Genomic DNA, 24098 nt, shown 5'->3' on the forward strand with positions numbered 1-24098 from the left:
TAACCCTAGTCCTCCATCCCCAGAGCGTAACCCAAACGTTCACCGCCCCTGCAGCAGGGCAGCCGAACCCTAAATCTACTGCTAGTGCCTACACCTAACATCTAACACGCCCCCCCCCCCCCAACCTAAAGCTAACCTGCCCCACATGATTATGATCAGCATGCCGCGAGTTGGAATTCCATTGTCAGCATTCATTGATAACAATATTCTGGCACCAGTCTTCTGGCAGCAAACTGGGATCCAGCATTCTGACTGCTGGTATCCCGACAGCTGTTAACCAAATTCCATTCCTTGATATTTAGTAAGTCTAGCATGCCCTGACCATGGCTAGCTATCACTGGTGGGGGTCAACAGCAATGTTCCCTCTAATTTTATGAAGACTGTGTGCGGCAAAAGATTTTGGCTGTGCAACTTTGGAAGGAAATTTTTATTTTTGTGCGTCACCTATATATATATAACTGGAAAACGACGTTCAGCATTTGTGTTAACTTTTCTTCAAAATTATATTAAACATTCAAAACATTTAAACATTCAAAACACAGCACACAATGTAGTTAATGGGTGAAACACACATGAATTTAGTCCACAACTGCAAAAAGTTGACCACTGCTGCTTTGTGCGCTCTGTTGTAATGTCTGTGCGCATGCTCGGTGAGTTGTGTGCGCGCACACACGCGCACAGCTTAGAGGGAACACTGGTCAACAGGGCTACAACTAGAGTGGTGCTGAGTGTGCCTTGCACAGAGCACTGCATTGTAAGAGGAACTGTTAGCTGTTTTAATTACTCTCACATATAGCTTCCCTCCTATTTGAAGCCTGACATCGGACTACACCTGTATCCTTCCCCCACTAATACCTGTACAACATTCATGAACTTAATTTGAGAGGTCTTTGTTATTCATTCACACTGAACTCATAACCTGTGGCATTGCAGCCAAACACTCAATTGCACCCTGCATAGAAAGCTAGAAAATGCTAAATATCTGAAGCTCACCTTGTACTTTGTGAAGAAAATAATCAACATTGCAGCTGCACAGATCTAGGTTGTGTGTGATTGCAAGGGATTGGCTGTGTGGCTACACACTACATAATATAGATCTGCTTAGTTGCAAGGTTGATTATTTTGAAAAAAAAGTTCAAAAAGCTATATATAGTTAGAAATCTCATAGCTCAAATGCAGGATCAAATACCTCAATAAGTAGGGTGTTTGACTGAAATGCAGCAGTTTATGACTTAGAATACTGGTTATGGCAGTATATTGAAATATTTTAATTCATAAAGGTATAAAAGAAGAGGATTTGCATCCAGATACATTTTCTTGCAGTGTTCCATAATAAATGTGTGTGTGTATATAATATATCAATATATCTATCTATCATATATACATGCATCAGTATCTGCACTCACATCCAGACATATTGAAGGTCAGAGTGCTCCACTAGAGAGTGCCTGTAACCCTTTGAGTGCCAACATCTCTGTGAGAGATGTGCAATGTGCGGCACCTGCTGAAAATGCCAGCGTCTCTCACATTTCTTATATAAATTCAAAATAAAAATGTGTAAAAGATTATATTTTCTATACAAAGTAAAATATTCAGGTCATTATGATGAACAAAAATGTTTGCTTGGCAATTTTAACACCTATTTTGACAAATTCGCTTGGCACACAAAAAGTTAAAGAAGTATTCCATAATGTATCCCTAGTACAGTATATCCATAAGTGTAGCACAACTATACAGGTGCACAACTGTGGGATCACTGGGGGTAATCCAACAATAATAGGCAATATTATGGAATTAATCCAAAGGTAGGCACTCACCAATTTATAGTTCAGTATATTGCAGATAAGCCAACTGTGTCACTGGTCAGTCAATGCAATCCATTTATACAGTGTTGTCGACATTTTGGTTCAAAGTTGAACCTTTCGCTAGACAGGATCAAATCAAATTCAGGATAGAATGTTTCAGGTCATCCACATGTTGAGCTGAACACATGCAATCTTTGCTGATACTAACAAGAGAGATTAGACCCGGCACGCAGGACAGCTGGGGATGCCTGCACTATGCCCCATACTTCCTGCAGACCCCATATCCCTGTTCACTGATTGGGACTTGGAGCAGCTCAACACTGCATGGCAGCTTGTGTGTTCTCAGCACAGCCGCAGACCCCGTGCAGCGTTGGCTCCCCCAAGCCACCGCAGGGTCTACGGCACCATTGTTCCACCACTGCATGCACACATTCACTTTTGGAATACTCTAAGTGCTATTGAAAACTGCTATGCGGACAGGCAATGGAAAACTAATTTTAAACTGTGAACTAAGGGGGTAATTTAGTAAGGATCTCAAAGCAAAATTGTTCCATAATGGACAAAACTAGGTGAACTGCAGATGGGGCAGATGTAACATGTGCAGAGAGCATTAGATTAAAATAACTCACCCAAATCTAACTCTGCCCCACCTGCAGTGCACATGGTTTTGCCCATTAGAGAAAGACTTGCTTTTGAGATCCTTTCTGAATAACCCCCTAAGTCTGGAAGTACTGAATGATATATACTGTGTATAGTGCACTAAGTACAGGTGGAGCATAAACAAATGAAACACTAGTGTGACTTAATATAATTTTGGGCTATCACATGCAACCAGTTTGACCACTATGTGCTATGCAATTGCGATCATCACTGCCTTTCTACAAGAAACTCACGTAAGGGATGTGGTATTAAATGATGTATCATAATTCTAGAACAGTGGTTCACAAACTCGGTCCTCAGGACCCCACACAGATCACATTTTTGACGTCACCCAACAGGTGCACTCATTACTGACTGACACTTTTTAAAAGATCCACAGGTGGAGCTTATTATTTCACTTGATTCTGTGAGGGGACCTGCAAAACATGCACTGCATGGGGTCCTGAGGATCGACTTTAAGAACCTGTGTTCTAGAAGATTCCACAAGTTCATGGTTAGGTTCATATATGGCGCATGGATAATATCAATATAATTTACATCAAAGCATTATTTGACCACTCTGCTGTGTGCTGAAGATTAGGTGAAGATGAACATTCTGCACCAATAATGTAGGTAGCAATATACATTATCATTGCTTTCTAAGGGAATAACTGCACCAAAACCATGCAGAGAAAAATGTTTACAATATGTAGTGAAACCACAAGAGGTCTTCACTTTATTCCACTAGTTGGTGCCCTTTGCACCACTGTACTCAGAAACAGTCATTGCCAAGTGTGAGGAGAGGAGTATGCACTGCAACGCTTATCCCATTTTATAGCTGGCTAGAGCATTTGTTAGATTTATATTATTGAAATGGTTGGGAATCATTTTATGTGCAGTTGCTTATTTGCTTGTTCTTGCATTTCAAATGAATGCATGAATATCATATCACTATTGCCCATTGCTGACATCCTTAGACACTGCAGATTGTGATATATTAGCAGGGCACACAGTATTGGTCACTAAAGCTTACCACAACAATCACTCCTCTCTCAGAGTCGTACTTGCAGGTAGGTAGGACATAATTATAAGCATCCCGGGAAGCCTAACATTTTGTACGTAAACTCAATGTTGTCTGCATAAGCAACACAAGGATCACAGTTGCGTGGAACCTACCTTTTTCAACAGGCCTCTATCTATACCTCATTTATCTAGGTGTTTCCATTTTTCTCTATTATCTGTATCATGTGATGTGTAAAATTATGGAAAGCCATATGATAGATAGCGATACTAAAAGAAAAAAGAAAAAGAAAACAATAAGATTCACCAGTATGAATATGTAGTAAAGCAAATTTATTTTATACTAACATTTAATAAATTATTATATAGCTATTTTTTTCTAGATTGGAATCAGGAAAATGTGTGTGTGTGTTTTGCCTTGTGTCTTTAGGTTAATTATAGATTGAGACGTTACTAAGCATCTCCCACATGTCATAAATGGTTGTAAAACAAGTTTCAAGACATCTACATAGTGATACATCTTTGTCTTGTCAGAGATACTATACTTATATTTTACGCAACTTTTTTTGTGGTGGGATCTTAAGACCTGGTATCTGGACATCTGCCGGAAACAGGACCTCCTCTGTGGGAGTCAACTCTCATCTCAGCTGTCCGCACTGTACCGGTTATGTAGCCACAACCAACGATGGGTCTTCAGGGCTGCTTAAGAAAGCATTGCCTGTTTGATCTGATATCATCCCTTGTGTTTCCATATTAGGTGTATTTTGTTCAAAACAGAGAACCTGAGGCCAGCAGTCCTATTTCTGTAAGAAAGGGGGGGGGGGCAGTTAACATTCATGACTGTGGTACACAAAGCGTAGGACCACAGCACCTGTTACTCCTAGATACTGTATAGGATATTTTTGGGGCCTTTAATATGAGCTCCATATATTAAACGGCTCAACTGTAACTTGTCAATCCTGGTTCCCCTTATAGTTACAGGGAAAAAAATACTGTAAGCACAAATAAAATGAATAAATATAAAAAAGTGGAAGTTATAACAATTATTGTCATTTAAGTTATGTTTCACATTTAAATAATGCATTCAATAATATATAGATTTGCTTTGTAAAATATAATATCTCTGATATACAGTACAGTAGTATTGTATATTTTAGTTGGGTCTATTAGAACTGTAATTAACTCTAAAGAAATATGTGTTGCTTTGTTTTATAATTCTATATGTTGTAAGCCAGTGGTTCTCAGCCTCGGTCCCAAGTACCCCCAACAGTGCACATTTTCCAGTCACATGGCAGGTGCACAGGTGCACTCGTTATTCACTGAAACATTTTATGAGATAATTATTTCACCTGTGATTCTGTGTTGAGACCTGCAAAACATGCACTGTTGGGGGTCCATGAGGACTGAGTTTGAGAACCAATGTTGTGAGCCATCGCTGAAGTAGTAACAGCAATCTTACCAATCCATTACTATGAATATTATTTGGATACTGTACTATAACTATAAAAATGAAATTAGACTTGTCGCAGACAGATTTGTGTAGAATTAACAACTTTTATGTTTTTAACTGTGCTTTTTCTCTCTCGTTACACAGTGTTTAGTAAAATGTATGTATCCTAATTGCAACAGGGAATTGTATTCCGCAAATGGAAATGATTTAGTAATTTATTAAACAAATTAGCTCATGCAATACACCTAGTTTTACTTTGTTTCTTTTGTCCATTTGCCTCAGTCTTACAGCCTTAATGTTTTGTCACAAATTCATTAAATTGTTGCCCGATGTATTTTTCCTGTATTTCAGATTCAGAATCAGAATCATCTTATTGCCAGGTGTACCAATACAAAAGGCATAATACACAGGAATTTGTTTCCAATAACTACCACCCATTGTGACATTACAAAACATGTAGTTCCTTACATCGGACACAATAACAGTACACAACATACTTTACGCGACATAGGTAAGAGGCAATTATAGATACATGACTATATGATCGGGACAGGGTGCGGGTTACAGTAATGAGGAATTGATGAGGATAGCTGCCTGTGGGAAAAAGCTGTTCCTGTGTCTAGTAGTCCTTGTAGGCCTTAAGCTGTACCGTCTGCCAGACGGTAGCCTCCTGAACATGATATGCGCAGGGTGTGACTCATCCTTAATGATTCTGCCTGCTCGTTTCAGCACCCTGGCATGATAGATGTCCTTAGCTGCAGGGAGAAAAACATGAAAACATGCCTATGTTTTCTCTCCTGTTTTCACAATGTGTTGTAGTCTGTGTCTGTCCTGAACTGAGGCCGAGCTGAACCATACAATGAATGAAGAACAGGGTACTGATTGGATGATCGCTGTGTAGAAGAGTACGAGAAGCTCCTGCGGCATTTTAAGCTTCCTTAATTGCCGGAGAAAGTATAGCCTCTGTTGGGCCTTGCCTGCTATGCTCTCTATATTGTGTCCCCATCTTAGATCCCTGGCAATCGTGGAGCCCAAGAATCTGAAGGAGTCAACCATAGTTACTATGCTGTCCTCAATAACCAGTGGTAGATGATAGTGTGGGTTCTTCCTGAAATCGACGATCATCTTAACCGTTTTATTCTCGTTTAGCAGTAGATTGAATTTGCCACACCAGGAGGTCAGCCGTTCGACCCCCGCCCTGTAGGCAGACTCGTCTCCTTATGAAATAAGACCTATCAGTGTGGTATCAGCTGCGAATTTGAGGAGCTTCACAGAGGTGTCTGCCGAGCTCCTCAAATATAAAGTAAGCATGTGCAGATCTGGATTTACCAGGATCTCAAAATGGGATCTTATTGGCTGTCACATGTTTTGGCTCCAAATCATGTGACAGCCAGATAGCCAATAAGATCTCTTTGAGATCCCTGAAAATCCGGATCTACAGTACACATTCCTCATTTCAAGCAAAGCTTTACTAACATGGTAGGAGATTGCCTGCTTCACAGGGATTTTAGAACACTGAAAAGGCAATTACATGATCAGCAGCTGCATCAAAGTCTTGTGGTTAATTTTTTAATGTGTGAAAATACCAAAAGAGCCATACAGAATTCTGATTACTTTTTTTTTTTTTTTTTTTTTAAAGCAGATGTGTTGATAAATCTTTGCAGTTCTCTACATAAAACCAAATAGTTCTTACTGAAAGAATATAACGTGTACTCTTTAATGACTGACTAACATTAGGATAAAAAAAAAAAGCACGGAAAAAAATCGGTTACACAGGTTTCACTTTACAAAAGGTGTCTGCCGAGCTCCTCAAATATAAAGTAAGCATGTGCAGATCTGGATTTACCAGGATCTCAAAATGGGATCTTATTGGCTGTCACATGTTTTGGCTCCAAATCATGTGACAGCCAGATAGCCAATAAGATCTCTTTGAGATCCCTGTAAATCCGGATCTACAGTACACATTCCTCATTTCAAGCAAAGCTTTACTAACATGGAAGGAGATTGCATGCTTCACAGGGATTTTAGAGACGGACACATGACAAACATAAATTGCAGAAATATAGCTGCAGCAAATTAAATTATTGCTATGTCAATCATTATACTGAATAGCTGTTGTTGATTACTGATACTGCGTGTATTGCTGGTTATTTGCATTCTCTGTGTTAATTATTAAGTGGACAATTATATCTCAGTCATATTTGTTATACTGGGACAGATGTAAAAAGCTTCAAAAACTGATAAATTGTAGAGTGATAAACAGCCAGCCAATCAGCTCCAAACTACCATGTTACGGGCTGGGTTTTAAAAATCACAGTTAGGAGCTGATTGGCTGGTTGTTTGTCACTCTCCGCTTGATACATCTTGCCAACTATGACTAGTTAGGTCTCACATTATTAGTGTTATGTTATGTAGTGTTCATAGATGAAGTCTTCCATATTAGTGGTAATGAGGAATAAAGTGATATGTAGTTTCAAAAGTAATAATTATGTTTTCCAAATTATGCAACTGTAAAGTGGTAGAACAACATAATCAGAATTTAATGGGGATGTGTAAGTAGATCATAAATCCCCTGTGTTCAAGTTAAAGGCTTAATATGCATTTATTGGTAAGAATCAGTATGTTTATAGCGTGTGTGTATGTGTGTGTGTATATATATGTCTGTTTGAACAATGTGGTCATATTCCATAGGGCACCCCAAAACTAGGAAAGGTGAGTGCCGATGTTTAGTGTATATATTGTTTATTAGATTAATTTTTTAAATTAGTCTTATTGTGGTCACATTCTCTCATGCACCATGTTTTAGCTAAGACTCCATAGCCACTGGCGTAACTATAAGGCCGCAGCCCCCGCGGTGGCGGGGAGGCGCCGGGGGTCTGCGGGCGCTATTTTTTCTCTGCCAGCTCCCCACTCTCCGCCGGAGATAGCGCGTTATTTCCACTTCACTGCAGGGACCCCGGCAACATCATACTCAGCGCCGCAGGCGCAGGGACCTTCAGGTTCTCCCTGAATACAGGTACCTCCGCGCCGCACGGACCCCCCTGCCAGCTCCCCAGGGGGGTCTTTTAACGGGGGCAGCGGCTAAATTGTCGGGGGGGGGGGGCGGCGAAATTGTCCCGGCAGGGGGAGCAAAATTTTTCGTTACGCCACTGTCCATAGCTTATGTTAACCATTTCCCTAGATGATTAGTGACAGGTGTGTTGGTAGCTGCTCACCTATAAAAGCAAAGTGTGCTGTGAGCTTCAGACCAGATAGCATGCCTGGAATCAAACATTGATGTGATAGCTATGTGTATTGTAGCCATTTTCAGCGATAGTGTTAGGACCTGCAGAACAGTGGGGTCCCGTGACGGGGGCTGCAGGCTTAAATGCATGGATCAATTCATGAACCAAATCTCCACTATTTATTATCAGTTAATTTAGTGTGTGCAGAGCCCCTACAATGTCTGTTTAAACAATGTGGTCACATGCCATAGGGCACCCCAAAACTAGGAAAGGTGAGTGCCGATGTTAAGTGTATATATACAGGTGAGTAGAATGTACACAAATAATTGTTGGGGGTGGGTTTCTTTTCTGTATTTAAAAACGGTCACTTGCCACTTGTACTTTGATCCCTGAGGACGGGCGGATTGTGCCCGAAACATGTCGGAGGACTTGTACTAGCAATAAAATAGCTTTTTTTTCACTTGCTATATCTGGGAGTGCCACCTTCTTGCCTACACTCTATATTTAAGGACGAGTTCCTGATAGGGAGGCACCGGGTAAAAGAATCATTGGATTGACGCTGAGGGAGTGCCGGTTATTGTGGACTGTATATATATTGTATATATATATATATATATATATATATATATATATATATATATATATATACAATGAAGAAGGCACTCGGAGACTGTATAATGTTGAAACAAATTCCACCCTGTATTAAGGGTTTAGTACTTTCGGGAGTACACTCCCGTTCTCAGAACCACATACAGCCAAATTAAGAACTCACAAGACACACATACTGTACATATACCCTGTCACTTACCAGCAGCCCGTGTCTCACTCACTGCCGCGTCTGTCCCGCCGGAAGCCACCACAGCCATACTTCCAGTCTCGGCACTGGCGTTACCATAGGAACCAACAGTGTGCGATCCAAAGGGCATCGCTGTGCATTCCATCTGCCTTAACAGCCTGGTCTGGCTGGGCTGGAATGGAATGGATCTTCTGTGGACACTGGAGTGATCAACTTCCTGCTGGCAGCATACAAACCCAAAAAGACAAAAGTAACAAAAATATACAAAACACAAAATGTTTCCACCAGCTCCCTCATCCAAAATTGTTGCAGCCAAATTGCATGAATTGCGCTATGAATTGTTGCCACATCCACCGTACTCGCTGAACTTGGCTCCCTGTGACTTCTTTCTGCTCCCTAACCTGAAAACGTGGCTTGAGGGGAAAAAAAAACAATTCATAGCACAATTCATGCAATTTGGACGCAACAATTCCAGATTAAGGAGCTGGTGCATTGTCGTGGAGGGAATAAAAAATAACCTATGAATCAATGTGAAATTTGGTATGGCGTTGTTTGAAAGATGGTAGTACACGATAGTAATACCAACTTTCTTCAGCAACGTCAACTGTCTTCAAACACGGGTACTTATTGATCCACCCTTGTATATATATATATGTTGCTTGATAAAATAATTTTATCTAAATAAACTCAAAAAGAAGAGGACCATAGTGCAATAATGCCTTAAAGGAGAAAGTGATTTTATTTTCACATAATGCACTCACATGTACATGTGGTTAGAAAGCATGACATTATCTTTTTCCAATCCGCACTGGTTTTCCCTCTTTGGGTCCTAAGTGTAACTTGTTAGAGATATAGGGCAAATACCATTTTGATATAAATAGAACACAATTTATTGGACAAACTCACATAATAAAGGTAAAATCAAGCATGCAGTATAACCCTTGAGGGTAACGGATCCCATCGGCATAGAGCTGGAAGTAGTTCACCTCATAAGGACTGCAGGATCCAGCAACAGCGGTGACAGTAACAAGAATCAGAATCAGCTTTATTGGCCAGGTATACTTGCATATACTCCTGGTAACAGTGCAGCATCAAGCAGGGAACACAAGGGGGGAACGGTAAAATAGGCATTAAACAAACATCACAAACATATCATGCATATAGAACAGTTCATGTTAGAATTTAGCACGTTCAAAATTGTTCAGTTGGTGGGTAGCTATTGGGAAGAAACATTTTGTAGTTCTTGTCGACTTTGCTGGGATGGACCTATAGCATCTACCTAATGGGAGGGGTTTGAACAGGTTGTGGCCAGGGTATAGCTTGTCCCCCAAGATCTTTCCTGCATGCTTCTTGACCCTGGCTAGGTATAGTTCTTGAACAGTGGAGAGGTCTGCCCCTTTGATCTTTTCTGCCGTCCTCACCACCATTTGCAACCTTCGTCTTTGATGCTGAGAACGTAGGATCATCTTGCTGCCTTACAAAGTGGATCCATTCGATGGTGCTAGCAAGCTACTACCAGCTCTATGCTGATGGGATCCGTTACCCTCAAGGGTTATATGCTTGATTTTATCTTTATCATGTAAGTTTGTATAATAAATTGTGTTTTATATATATATATATATATATATATATTTGAAAACGGTATTTACACTATATCTATCTCTATCAAAGTTCCACTCAGGACCCAAAGAGGAAAAACAGTGCGGATTGGAAAAAGATAATGACATGCTTTCTAACCACATGTACATGTGAGTGCATTATGTGAAAATAAAATCACTTTCTCCTAAGGCATTATTGCACTATGGTCCTCTTCTTTTTGAGTTCTTTTAGATAAAACAATATTATCAAGCACCATATGTCATCTAACATTTGTGTAAATCGTTTCTGTGAACTTCTCCAGTGGGTGCACATTTCTTCTTTTCCACTATATATGCAATCTGGAGCTCATGGTGAAGGCTCTGCTGTGTCACCCTGGGCAGAGGTATATAATTTATGCTGTGTGTTTTTCCACTGAGAATAATCAACAGTCCACCTGCTGTGTATCCAACGTTACAATGTTCTATTGGCATTTTCGACCAGGGTGCAGATATCACTAAACGGCCCACTGCTGCCCCTGTCACCCTCTCCCTATTACCCACTTTCTTGTTGCATATTGTGAACTTGGGTTGGGGTGCAGGAGGGGATACGGTCATTGGGTCTACAGCAAGTTGGTCGACAAGCGTTGGTTGACAAGCGACACCGTTAGGTCAACATGGGGAAAGGTCAACATAGTTCTAGGTTGACATGGGTTTAGGTCGGCATGGGTTTAGGTCGACAAGTCATTAGGTCGACACAAGCATTAGGTGAACAGGGTCTAGGTCGACAGTCAAAAGGTCGACATGGGGTTTTTCACAGTTTTTTTAGCCGAAATGCGCTGACAGGCGGTATTTCATGCCCTACCATTCACTAGGGCATGGTGGGAGAATAAAATAGTGTGCCGAGTGCATCGAGTCACCATGCCCGAAGCATCACGAGTTAAGCGAGCAATGCGAGGGGATGCGGTGCATTGGAAACTGTGTCCATGTCAACTGTGTCGACATTTGGATAAAAAAACAGCGAAAAACCCCATGTTGACCTATTGGCCTCTCCACCTAAACCCATGTCGAACTTGACCCATGTCGACCTAGAAGCATGTCGACCTTTCCCCATGTCAACCTAACGGTATCGACCTAACGCTTGTCGACCAACTTGCTGTAGACCAAACGATCCCAACCCTGCAGGAGGGGGGGGGCAAATTATATTTTTGCACCAGGGCTCACCATCCACAAGTTCAGCCACTGTCTTCATAGTCATGGGCATGGGTTAAAGTGAAGGTGAATTGGGTGGAATTGAGTCCCACCACCTATAATGGTGAGGTGGAACATTTTAACCTCCACATTGCCCCTGCACAATAATTCTCACAGAAAATCATTCTAGTTTGCAGGGGATGCCAAAAACCCTACCACTGACCCAGGGGGTGTAATTAGGTGTCATAGAGAAATGAGTTCCCCTACCTCTGCATGACCACTTTAGGCCATGGTCATGGGTAATCTGTAATCACATTTCTTCAATGTTTACTGAACCTATACTGGCTTCTGTCATATTGCAACCTACATGGAGTAAAATGAAACTCACTGCTGCAAAATATGTGTTCTGCGGATAACATGTTCTGTTGCAATAAAAAATTGAAATATTTATTACACTATTTTGAATAATCCCACATGCTATGAAACCAGATTAAAAAAAACAACTTTATAATAATGTATTTGAAAAGTGGTTACACGCTTTCATTTGTTTTATTCTCTAGCTCTATCATTTAACACAGTAAGATGCCACAGGCGTCGTGATGGTTTGTCTTGTTCATATGTGATGCTAGGATTTAGCGATATATCAAACTTCAGTGCTTTAAAAAATCTTCCACTTGGGCGTGGCTTATTTTACGGTATAATGTGTGGTCACCGTGTGGTCAGTTGCCTTTGGAATCTTTCATTTCTATTTTTAAATGATGTTATACAGATTGTCTTCTATTTGTCACGTGCTTGCCCCGCTCTACAATTAAAAGAGAGTAGCGGTTGGCATTGTACTTCCTGCTGTGGTATTTCCAAATGCATCAATTTTACACTTTGGAGTGATTCTATAATTGTCTATATCATATGTAACGCCACATAGATGGTTTGTTTTAAATTATATTTCCTGTTTTTGTGAAAAAAATTTAACTTTGAAAAAAATGTTACTTGATATACTATAGCATGATTATAGTAAGTAATAGTGCTACATTTATTATATTTATTATGTATTAAGTACTCTTCTGAGATGCAGTAGGGCCCAATTCAATTCAGCCAGTTAGACGTGTGCCGTTCTAGAATGGCGCATCGAGTCCACTCACAATGCAAGTTTTCCCCCACAACCCAAAGAGGTTACAATACTTGAGAGATGTACCATATACAGTCGATAAGAGGATCCCAGCGATGCTCAATGGTACAGTATATGTGGTAAACATGGTCATGTTTATTAAACTACTGTAAAATATGTATAATTATTAGATATAAATACATATTCAGTTTCTCACCTCATTATGCTCATTATAGATTATTATTAGAAAATCTCTTTATGGTTCAAGCTCAGTTCATTTACAGCAGCAGCCTCAATCAGGGTAAAAAAAGTAATCAAACCAAGAAAACCATTCACCAGAGCTCAGATGGCCTCCTTCAGTCTGCCCTTTAGAAACAGAGCATCCCTTCACTTACTGCCTGACTCCTGCTCCCTCATCCCCTCCTGCTGAACGCAGCAGGTCCCCAAGCATATGCTTCTTCAATGCAGGACGCCTGCGGCCAACTAAAATGAAGCTCTGGCTTATGAGCCAATTGGAGCTTGTGTACCGGCAGCCGCTCTTATTGGCTAATGGTACGCGAGTTCTGATTGGCTCAAAAGCCGGTGCAGCATTTTAATTGGCTGCCAGTGTCCTGCATTGAAGAAGCTTGTGCTTCGTTCAGTGCACCGAGTGCAGCGCAGGCAGCACAGCAGAGGCAGTTGGGGGGGGGGGGGGGGTTTGCGGTGGGCAAAACCGCAGAGGCTGGGGCCCGGGACAGCTGCATTGGGTTGGAGGGGACACCTCCAATCTGGGCTGATTTCTCTGCCCAATCCATCGGGATCGGGTGAAATCGGCCCAAATCTTACTAGTGTATGGGGGCCTTTAGCACCAGATGTATAATTACAGGATGTTCCAGCGATAAAGATGTTGCTGATCTTTTCACTTGTAATACCAATGGCAAACTCGCAGTCACCTTTCGCATGAGGCTGTTTCTCCTTCTCATTTTGGTCTCAATGTCGACATAGGTTGACATGGACACTTTAGTACCGTGTCCGCTCAACATGTTTCAGGCACTATCATGTTCAACCTCTATGCAGAATGGTATGGTAAAGTATGAACAGGTCGGTTTTAAAAAGATAATCATGAAAAACTCATGTGGACCTTTTTCCATGTTGACCTTTTGACCATGTCGATCTAATGCACGTGGACCTTTTTCATGTGTCAACCTTTTACCTGTTGACCAATAATGGTCAAACTTTTGACTGTCAACCTAGACACTGTTGACCTAACATATTGCTCTTAGCATTAGGCCCCTTGTGAACAACAATGCAGGTATATCTGGTGGTAATGTAGAGCTGGATCAGTGATGCACACAGGAGGGGTTTCTGGGTAACCAGAACACCCCCCCCCCCGGCCCCCATACATACAAAAACACATTTTAAATCTTTAAAAACCCACTGCCGCGGCCCACGATTAAGCCCCGCTCCCTGAAATTAGCCCCGCCCCTTTTTTAAACACCGGGTTGTGAAGAAAACAGATAACCTGTCAACAGAACACACAGCTACTGTGTGTGTGTGATTCCTGTATGGCTCTGTCCTGTCCTCCACTCCAAATGCTTGAAACTGCTGCTGGCCAATTGTAAGAGGCTTTATTTATTTATTTATTTAATTAATGTATGTATGTGTATATATATTAGTGCTGGTGCTGGGCAGAATAGCGCGCTATTATCACATCAACTCTGTAGCACTATAACGTTGATAAAAAAGTTTTGAGTGCATTAACAAGCTAGGGGGTGCTGCACCATGGAGGTGCAGTGTCACTGACAGCATTACATAGGCAGAGCCGAATTTCCCATTAGGCACGTGAGGCACCGGCCTAGGGGCGGCACATGTTTTGGGGCGGCACTTGGATGCCTGTGATAGTACTGTCAGCCCAAAATGTACCAATAGCTGCAAAATATCCACTGTACTGTACTATATTCCATCTTAAAGAGAGTGTAAATGGATAGGACATGCAGATACTGCCCCTATAAACTGTCCTACTTAGTAAACATTATTGTTGTGCCTAGGGGCGCCCTCATCCCTAAATCCGCCCCTGTACATAGGCCCTGCTACCTTCCAAAAATGGTGAGAAGACATGCTAAAGGTACTCTTGTACCTCTAGTGTCTGTCATAATGACAGATGCTAGAGGTGCAGGAGGACCTCTACAGGCTGTCTCCTTTACAGCGACGGCCATTTTTGGAGAGACACTGGGTCTCTAATGCTGTCAGAGACTCTGCTCCTCCACAGTGCCGCTCCTCCCAACAATAAAAACATATAACTCCCCCTGGGCAATGAGCATTTACCTCCTACTGGGCAATGAGCATTTAACTCCCCTGGGCAACGAGCATGTAAACTTCCTATGGCAATGAGCATGGAATTCCTAACAACGAGCATGTAACCCCCTATGGCAATGAGTGTTGACCACATGCTTTAAATTGTCTTTATTGATTGATTTTGGCATGCCGATGGTCATATACTGGTGACGAAATCCTGACATTGAAATCCCAAATGCCCGACAGTCAGGATCCCAACAGGGGCTTTTCTCCCTCATGGGATCCAAGACCCCCATAGAGGCAGAATGGAATCTGTGGTGAGCGCAGTGAGCCAGATAGCCTGCAAGGGGCTTATTTTTGCGATTACCCCTCTGTCGGAGTACTGGCGTCCGGGATTCCGATGTCAGTATACTGACCATCAAGATCATGACCGTTGGCTAGTCATACCATGCCCAGATATTATATATATCATTTTTGTATCTACTTACACTTGTTTAATTGACCAGGTATATACCTATTCACCTCAGTCTCAACCAAATGTGTCTCATTACCCCCTCTGGAAACCCCCCTTGCTAATCCTGCATTTACCCCTGAGCTGGGTGCCTGTTATTAAACCACTTTATCCAGAGCTTTTTTTGTTTTAAAGACAAATCTTGTTAATGCACAAAATTCAGGTAATGAAGACCACCCCTTGCTGAATGTCCTTTGTTATCTGGAACAGACAATTGAAGTTCTCAAAGTAAATTCAATATTTGTCTTTCACCAAATTGTGGCCAAATAGAAACAGATAATAATGAATTGATAACTATTATTTCCTTCATATTGTCCTCCAGGTGGCGCTGTTAGCCATCGGAAATCTTCTTATAGCAAAAACTGTCAAATAAAATCTAAAGAACATACTGTAGGTTGTGTGCCCTCCTACTTACACAGTATGCGGTCATAGTCGGCAATCACTAGGTCGACACCTCAAAATGGTCAACATACCCAAGGTCAACATTTACAAAGGGTCGACTCAAGCTTATAATTGACATGGGGTTTCACTTTTTTTTTCTCAAAAAGAGGTGGTATTTCATACTTTACTATACAAGTGGGCATGGAACACCAAGGCAGTGTGCCCAAAGCAAGGGGAGGCGGTACACTTGTACGGTGTCCATGTTGACATATATTGACATAGACACAAAAAATATGAAAAACTATTGTCGACCTTATTCATGTAAACCATGTCTACGTCGAATATAAGCTTGTGTCAACGTTTTGTCAATGTCGACCTTGGGTATGTCGACCATTTCAAGGTGTCGACCTAGTCCCTGTTTATATTTAGTGGTCGTCCTAGTCAGTGTCAACCTAGACATCTACCATTTATACCGTAACCTACATACACATATATGTAAATAAAGGTTATTACGTTAGTTTGTTTATTTGTCAATCACATTAAGATATATTGTACAGAGGATTAATAGTAATGCTAGGATCTATTTTGTCAGAAGACAATTAACCTATCAGTTAGGGTTGTTGAAAAGTATTCAGAGGAAGCACACACATTCAGTGGTCTATTCAGTGGCGCCGGAACGGGGGGGGCGAGGGGGCAGCTTCCCCCCCCCCCCCCCCCCCCCCCAAAATTACTGAGGCGCTAAAGCAGCTGTGCGGGCGGCGGCTGATTAATCAGTAATATAGGCGGGCGGGCGGTGGGCTGATTAAGCTTGATCCAGCCTCCCGCCCGTCCGCCTATATTACTGATTAATCGCAGCCGCCCGCCCGCACAGCTGCTTTAGCGCCTCAGCAAGAATCCGATTCCTATTCGCAGCCGTCCGCCCACATGGATGACTGCTGCGGGGAGATGTTGAGAACCAGCGCCCGCCAATCACAGTGGCTGTGGATGTGATGCGTCCACAGTGATTGGCGGGCGTGATGCGGGCCGTAGGGAGGGAGACTGGTCGCGTGGATCAGTGCATGGGCGGGAGCCGCGGGAGCATCCTACAACAGCCGCAGCAGCAGCCATCACGCTGTGCTGCCACAACTAAAACTTAAAGGTAAATGCTGCTCCTCTCACCCTCCTTCCCCAGTGACTGACAGATCCAGGGGTTGTCATTTACCCCTGGATTCACACCCAAACAGGTTTATGTAATTATGTCTGATTATCATAATCAGACATAATCACATAAATCTGTTTGGGGGTGACACTGCCACTTTTTCCACTTTTTACGAGTAAATGACAACCCCTGGATTAATGTCAGTCCTGGTGTCTCTGGCCACATGTATATTGCCGCTGCCCGGTGTATAATGCCCACGTGTAAATGCCGCTGCCCTGTGTATAACTGCCCATGCGTAAATGCCGCTGCCTTGTGTATAATGCCCACGCATATATGCCGCTGCCCTGTGTATAATGCCCACGTGTATATGCCGCTGCCAGTGTGTATAGTGCCCGGGGGTAACATATAGCAATTTAGGGGCGCCAAAATGAGATTATATCTTGCCCCCCCCCCCCCAACCTAAAAACGTTCCAGCGCCCCTGGGTCTATTTATCATGTAAAAAGTGAGTTATATGAGAATAAATATTTGCGCATGTGCAGACCACCTGTGTGAACGCCTTTGGCAAGTATGACACTTGCCGGGACGTTGCATGGGTAGGGGTGGGAGGGAGGCATGCAGGGGTTAGCTGGATGGGAACGCCCAGCGTTTTATGGAAATCTCCAAGAAATTGCTGGGCGTTCCCCTGGGAAGGCAGGTGTGGCATTCCCTGCTTGGTACGGGCAGCTAACGTCACATGACATCAGTGCCCATCAGTAAATTTAGACCAAATTATTACCAATGGGGAGAGAAATTATTTGATGGTCAGTGACTATTGACTGATTTCTCTACCCTTCGGCCGAATGTGAGGGAATGTGTTTACGTACCGTTTGCGGTGGTTTGGGGCAGGTGTTCGGCCAGGTGGCTTTTATCTGCTCGCTAAGCAGCATAGGTGCGCTGCTTAGTGAGCCATGCTGAATCAGGCCCAGACGTGTGAAGTACTTTGGAAGACCAGTGCAGCAGGAACAAAGCACAGCAGGGCAACATTATCAGAGGGAACAGCCAGAGCCATGATATGCAGACAGGTTTATAACACCACCAGAGATGTGAGATCCCCCCCTTTCATGTGGCTGAGCTGGTGAGAGTAGTGGATTGGGGAGGAGGGAGAGTTGCAGCAGGGAGGAAAGGAAACAATGGGGGGTGATCATCTGAATAGATACCTTTGCTGCACAAGAGCCTCTTTAGCTCTATTTGCTTCCCACCACCCTCAGTGCTCTCTGATTCTCTTTATATTTTTTCTGCTGCTGGCCAATACTCGACTTTGCCCTAGCTACAGGTGTGTTTCCCCACCCTTCTTCTATTCACCACCACTGCTGTGTTCAGCGGGATCTGATATCAGATGATGCCAAGATTGATTTGCCACACCTGTTACCAGCTACAAGGAGGAGCTGGCAGAGGACATCATGAAGCAGCAGATACCTCCATGTGACCTTGACAGTTACCACGATGGCCCTAAATTAACTAATGACTCATTACGGACTAAAAATAAATCTATATTTGTCTATTCTCAAAGAGTTTCCATTATGAAAGGTCAATTTATAATAAGTTCCCTTTTCCCACCAAAACCAAAAAAGCACCCAGATTTTACTTTGGTACCTCACTGTTCAATGTGTGTAGGCAGATCTTTATGTCACTCGCCTGACCTTCCAAATCGCTATCTAGGACCTCTTCAGTGGCGCAGTCAAGAAAGTCTTCCAGATGATGTGTCATGTTGGAACATGGGCATACTATATGTGTGTGTGTGTGTGTGTGTGTGTGTGTGTTTGTGTGTGTCTACATGTACATGTATATAGAAGCACCACAAACTACTGTCTCCTCATTTAGTTGGTTATTTAAACCAGATAAGTACCTTTTGTCATTATCAGATGTTAAGTCATTGTGGGTATAGCTGCTCTTCATGTCTCAATACATTTGGTTATTCTAGTCCAGCGGTTCTCAAACTGTGGGTCCTGACCCCAAAGTGGGTCCCGACCTTCTCAGCATGGGGTCACGATTCCATGTTGCTGACCATCAGGCTGATGACTTTTCTAATCTCAGTCAGTGATTTAAGGAGTCTGAAAAATCTGTTGAATTCTCTGTTATTTTAGACTCACATCCCTCCACAATGCTGCCATGTATGTGCTGTATGCTGACTACACATGTGATGTGAGGACCTTCTGCAGTAACTTGCTGGGGTCCTGTCATTATTTTTTTTGTCTAATGGGGTCCCAGAGCAAAATAGTTCGAAGACCTCTGTTCTAGAATCTAGTCTCTGGTGCTTCACTACTTTGGGCAGTATTCAATGAGCATTTTGGTGATGTGCAGCGAATCCTGTTTAGGATTCGCTCTACATTCGCCACTGCTCGCCGCGTTCCGGAGCCTCGCCGGCTCCAGTATTCAACGAGTAAGGGGCTCGCTGCCCCTGACCGGCAAATTTTAACTCCTGCGGCGGATGCCTCAGGGAGCCTGAGGACGGCGGCAGGCAGGGAGATGGAAGTTTCCCTGCCTGCCCCAGAACGTTTGTGGGGGGGAAGTGGGCTCCCCGGGTGCCAGGCAGCACAGGCTGCCCCCCGGGGGTGCCAGCAGGGACCGGGTATATTCACTACACCCGATCATGCATATGTAATATATTGTAAAAATATATATTTTTTTATTAAATATATATTCATGTGCTTACAGCACATGAATAAAAATAGCATGCCCCTCCTCAGAATAAAATTCCTGATTTTTTGACACCAAATGTAAAAAACAAAACACTTTATTTTAAAAGTTCACATTCCACTTCACCATAAAAAGATAGTGATTGCTACTCGGTGAATCATGGCGAAAAAAAACTTGAAATGTATTCACCATCTGGTCATTGAATAGGGTGATTCACCGTTTTAGTCAAAAATTCGCCTTACAGCACAAAATCGCCATAAAAACATGGCGAATCAGCCTAATTGAATACCGCCCTTTGTGTTTGAGCCCCCTTTTATTTTCCTGTCTCTGGTTCTCCTGTGTCTGTGCTTCATCTACCATTTAAAGAAACTCATATCTGGTACTCAATTGGAGGGAGGGGGCTGCAATCCTTGCCAGGAGTCTCTGCTGAATCCTACTATAGCTCAATGGCCAGTATTCAATGAGAAAAATTTGCCTTGTTTTATGGCGAGTTTGTGCTCTTTCGCGTTGGAAGGAGCATTTAATTTTTTTTTATTTTTTTTACACAGAGCAGCCAGCAGGGGGCCGGAGCGCTCGAGCCGCTCATTAGATATTCATATATTCACTGCATCCGATCATTACATATGCACGATCGGGTGCAGTGAATACTGGGTCCCCCGCTGGCTATAGGGGGGGGCAGCTTGTGCTGCCTGGGTCCCGGGGAGCCCACCTCCACTCCACATATGTTCTGGGGCAGCCAGGGAGACTTTAATCTCCCTGGCTGCCACCGTCCCCCGGCTCCCTGCCAGCTCCCTGCCGCCAGGGGTTAAGACTCGCCGCGAGTGGAGGCGAGTCTTAACCACATTGAATAGTGGGAGCAGGAGAGGCAGCGAGCCCTCCGGAACAGGGCGAGTGCATGGCGAGAGAAAAAATCTCTCGCCATGCACGGAGAATATTTCACGTTGAATACTGCCCATTGACAGACTTTGTGCTCCCAAAATTTATAGTTTCAGACCAGACTGGGGACCAGATTCTCTAAGCTTCAAAAGTGATAAAATGGAGAGTGATAAACAACCAGCCAATCAGCTCTTGCCTGACATTTTTCAAACACAGTCTGTGACATGGCAGGTAGGAGCTGATTGGCTGGCTGTTTATCACTCTCCATTGTATCACTTTTGAAGCTTAAGGTGCCCACAGACGCATCGATCCCGGCGTGCGTTCTGTGCTTAACTAGCACACATAGCATCGCAATCGTATGCCTTGTGCATGCGATGTGCATGCGATGCGATGCTATGCGATAAAAAGCTAGTACAAAAAGTATGTGCAGCACATACTTTTTGTATTGTGCGTTGAGATGCCGCTGGAGCGCGCACCCCATCGCATAGCATCGCACCGCCGGGATCGGTGCGTGTGTGGGCACCATTAGAGAATCTGGCCCTGGGTCTCCTACATCTTTAACTAACTACCTTCAGTTATCTCTGACCTTCAAAGCCAGGGGAGCAGAATTATCAGCAACTGTTGATAGGTGACCTGCCAGCTGGTCCCCTGCTTTAATACATCCCGTTGGCAGACTCAGCAGTTCACTTTACTCACAAAGGAGGTTAATTTTGGTTCACTCTTTCTGACAAATTCCCTCTTAGATGGACAAAACCATGTGCACTGCAGGGGGGCAGATGTAAAATGTGCAGAGAGAATTAGATTTGGGTGAGTTATTTTGTTTCTGTGCAGGGAAAACACTGACTGCTTTATTTTTACACTGCAATATAGATCACACTTAAGTAAAATCCCACCCAAATCTAATTCTCTCTGCACAAGTAACATATGCCCCACCTGCGGATGCACATGGTTTTGTCATCTTAAGCTGTGTACACACGGGGGCGATTTCAGCACATATCGCTGGGAATATTGATTTGTTTGTGCTGTCAGCGATAAATCGCCAAGTGAGTGCTCCCGTGTGCAGCCCCTGATGGTCGCTGGTCACAGGAGCTTTCTGTTTCCCTGCTCTTTACCCAGGCAGAGTCTCCTGTTCATCAGCGACCATCTCTGGTCGGTGATGAACAGGAGACACTGAGCAATATATCTCCCCCGTATGTACGCACACTAAAGCTGTGTACACACGGGGGCAATAGGGGCTGAAATCGCTGGGAATATGGTCGCAGGCGACCATATTGCCAGTGATGGGAGTGTGCCCCGGTGATAAATCGCCGGGTGCGAGCTCCCGTTTTCAGCCCCGTTCTAATCGCTGGTCGCAGGAGCTTGAGATGGTCGCTGATGAAAGGGAACCTATGCCAGCGGTGCCACAGAGGTAATCAGCTGGTCGCAGGAGCAAGCTCCTGCGACTAGCGATTAGAACGGGGCTGAAAACAGGAGCGCGCACCCGGCAATTGCTCAGCAATATATTGCTAGCAATATATTGCTGAGCAATATACTGTATTGCTCAGTGTCTCCTGTTCATCAGCGACCAGAGATGGCAGAGGTTCCCTTTCATCAGCAACCATCTCTGGTCGCTGATGAAAAGGAGAAACTGAGCAATATATTGGCTGAGCAATATATCTCCCCCGTGTGTATGGGGCTTAAGAAGGAATTTGTCTGAAAGAGTGAACCAAATAACCCCCAAACTGTCCATAATTAACTATTGCTAGCTAAAACAATTGAAGAGAAGGGAATTTTGAAACATTAGTTAATTAATTAACTTTTTTTAACTCACTAAAAGTTACTGAAATATTAATGTAAGAGTGACATTCAGTAACAGATATTTTGATAATGAGTAGAAGGGGTCAGTTTAGAAAGTCACTTGGAGACATATGCTTATGGTTTTATCAATAGTTCTCTAGCCAGACAGTCTTTCAGATTACATTGCGGTCTTCCAAAGAACTGTGTTGGAAACGAATTCGGAAGCTTCATCTCTCGGGGCCTAATTCAGGTTGGCTTGCAAAAGCAAAATCTCTCTCTAATGGGCAAACTATGTGCACTGCAGTTGGGGCAGATGTAACATGTGCAGAGAGAGATATATTCGGGTGGGGTGTGTTCAAACTGGAATTTTAATTGGCATTCAGCATTTAGAAGGAGTTTGCTTTTGCAAAACAACCTGAATCATCCCCTTAGTGTGAAATGCTAATCTGGATAAATCTCACAATTACAACATATCACAGAGAATATTTTTTGAAATGCATGGTAATCTTCCCTACAGTATATAGACTGTCAAAGATAAAGTGAGCATTGACTCGTACTTTAGACCAGTGAACCCGCTCAAAGCAAATGCTTAGAAGGTTAGTCTGATACCTTGTGTTTCCTTCTGTGTTTGTACATGTGTGAGAGAGAAAAATATGTATTTTCACTTGCTGCCCACAGATGGCAGTGTTTTAGAGACACACAAATGGACACTAGACATACTGTATGTATAGAGATGAATTTCTGAAAATGAAAATAGTATACTGCAGGTTCCATACCCAAAAAAATGATGCACATATAAGTATGTACAGTATGCAGACACAAGACAAATGGTTTATTTGTGTCTGTCTCTCCATTTAAAGTGTTACAAATAAATAAAAGACCTTTCCAGAAAAGAAGAGAAAAGTTATCACTTGTATATATCTATTATACATTTACTTGCTCAGGTAAAATTAGCAATGGATTAATTAGCAAATTAAAATTAAAATGCAAACAGGTGCATATTAGCATAAGTGCTTTGTCTAATACTACTGCATCAGGTGCTAGGAATGCAAATACTTGGATAATTAAATAAATTAAGTCCCTGCATTCTTGACACTACATTTAAAGTACAGTAAGTGAAAAATAATTTTAGTTCTCTCTGTAACGAAAAGACAGCTGAGTAAATAAAGTATTTGTTTTTTAAGCTGACGTACATAGCAAGGCCAACATGCATTTCTGTTAATCAAAACAAGTAACCAGTGGTAGGGGCCCATCTGCAGGGGTGTGGCCAGTGTGTGTGTGAAGACTTTTGGACAGCACTACATACCTCCCAATAGTCCCGTTTTTCGCGGGACCTTCCCTTTTTTAATGGGGGGGGCCCCCGCCCGTCCGTCCGGCCCCCTCCCCCCATTGCCGCATGCTTACCTGTCCGCGGGTCCCGGCTCCCCTCCTGGCTTCAATAAATTCTATGCAGACGGACCACGATAAAATGGCCGCCCCCATACCGCAGACAGTTTCAGAGAACAGTCTGCTTTATGGGGCAGCCATTTTATAGTGGTCCGTCTCCATAGCATTGATTGAAGCCAGGAGGGGAGCCGGGACGCGCGGACAGGTAAGCATGCAGGGCATGGGGGGCGGGGGGATTACTATAGCACCGCAGCCCCCCCCCCCCCTATATGCAC

Source organism: Crinia signifera, chromosome 1, assembly GCF_055691185.1.
Source record: "Crinia signifera chromosome 1, ASM5569118v1, whole genome shotgun sequence".
NCBI lineage: Eukaryota > Metazoa > Chordata > Amphibia > Anura > Myobatrachidae > Crinia > Crinia signifera.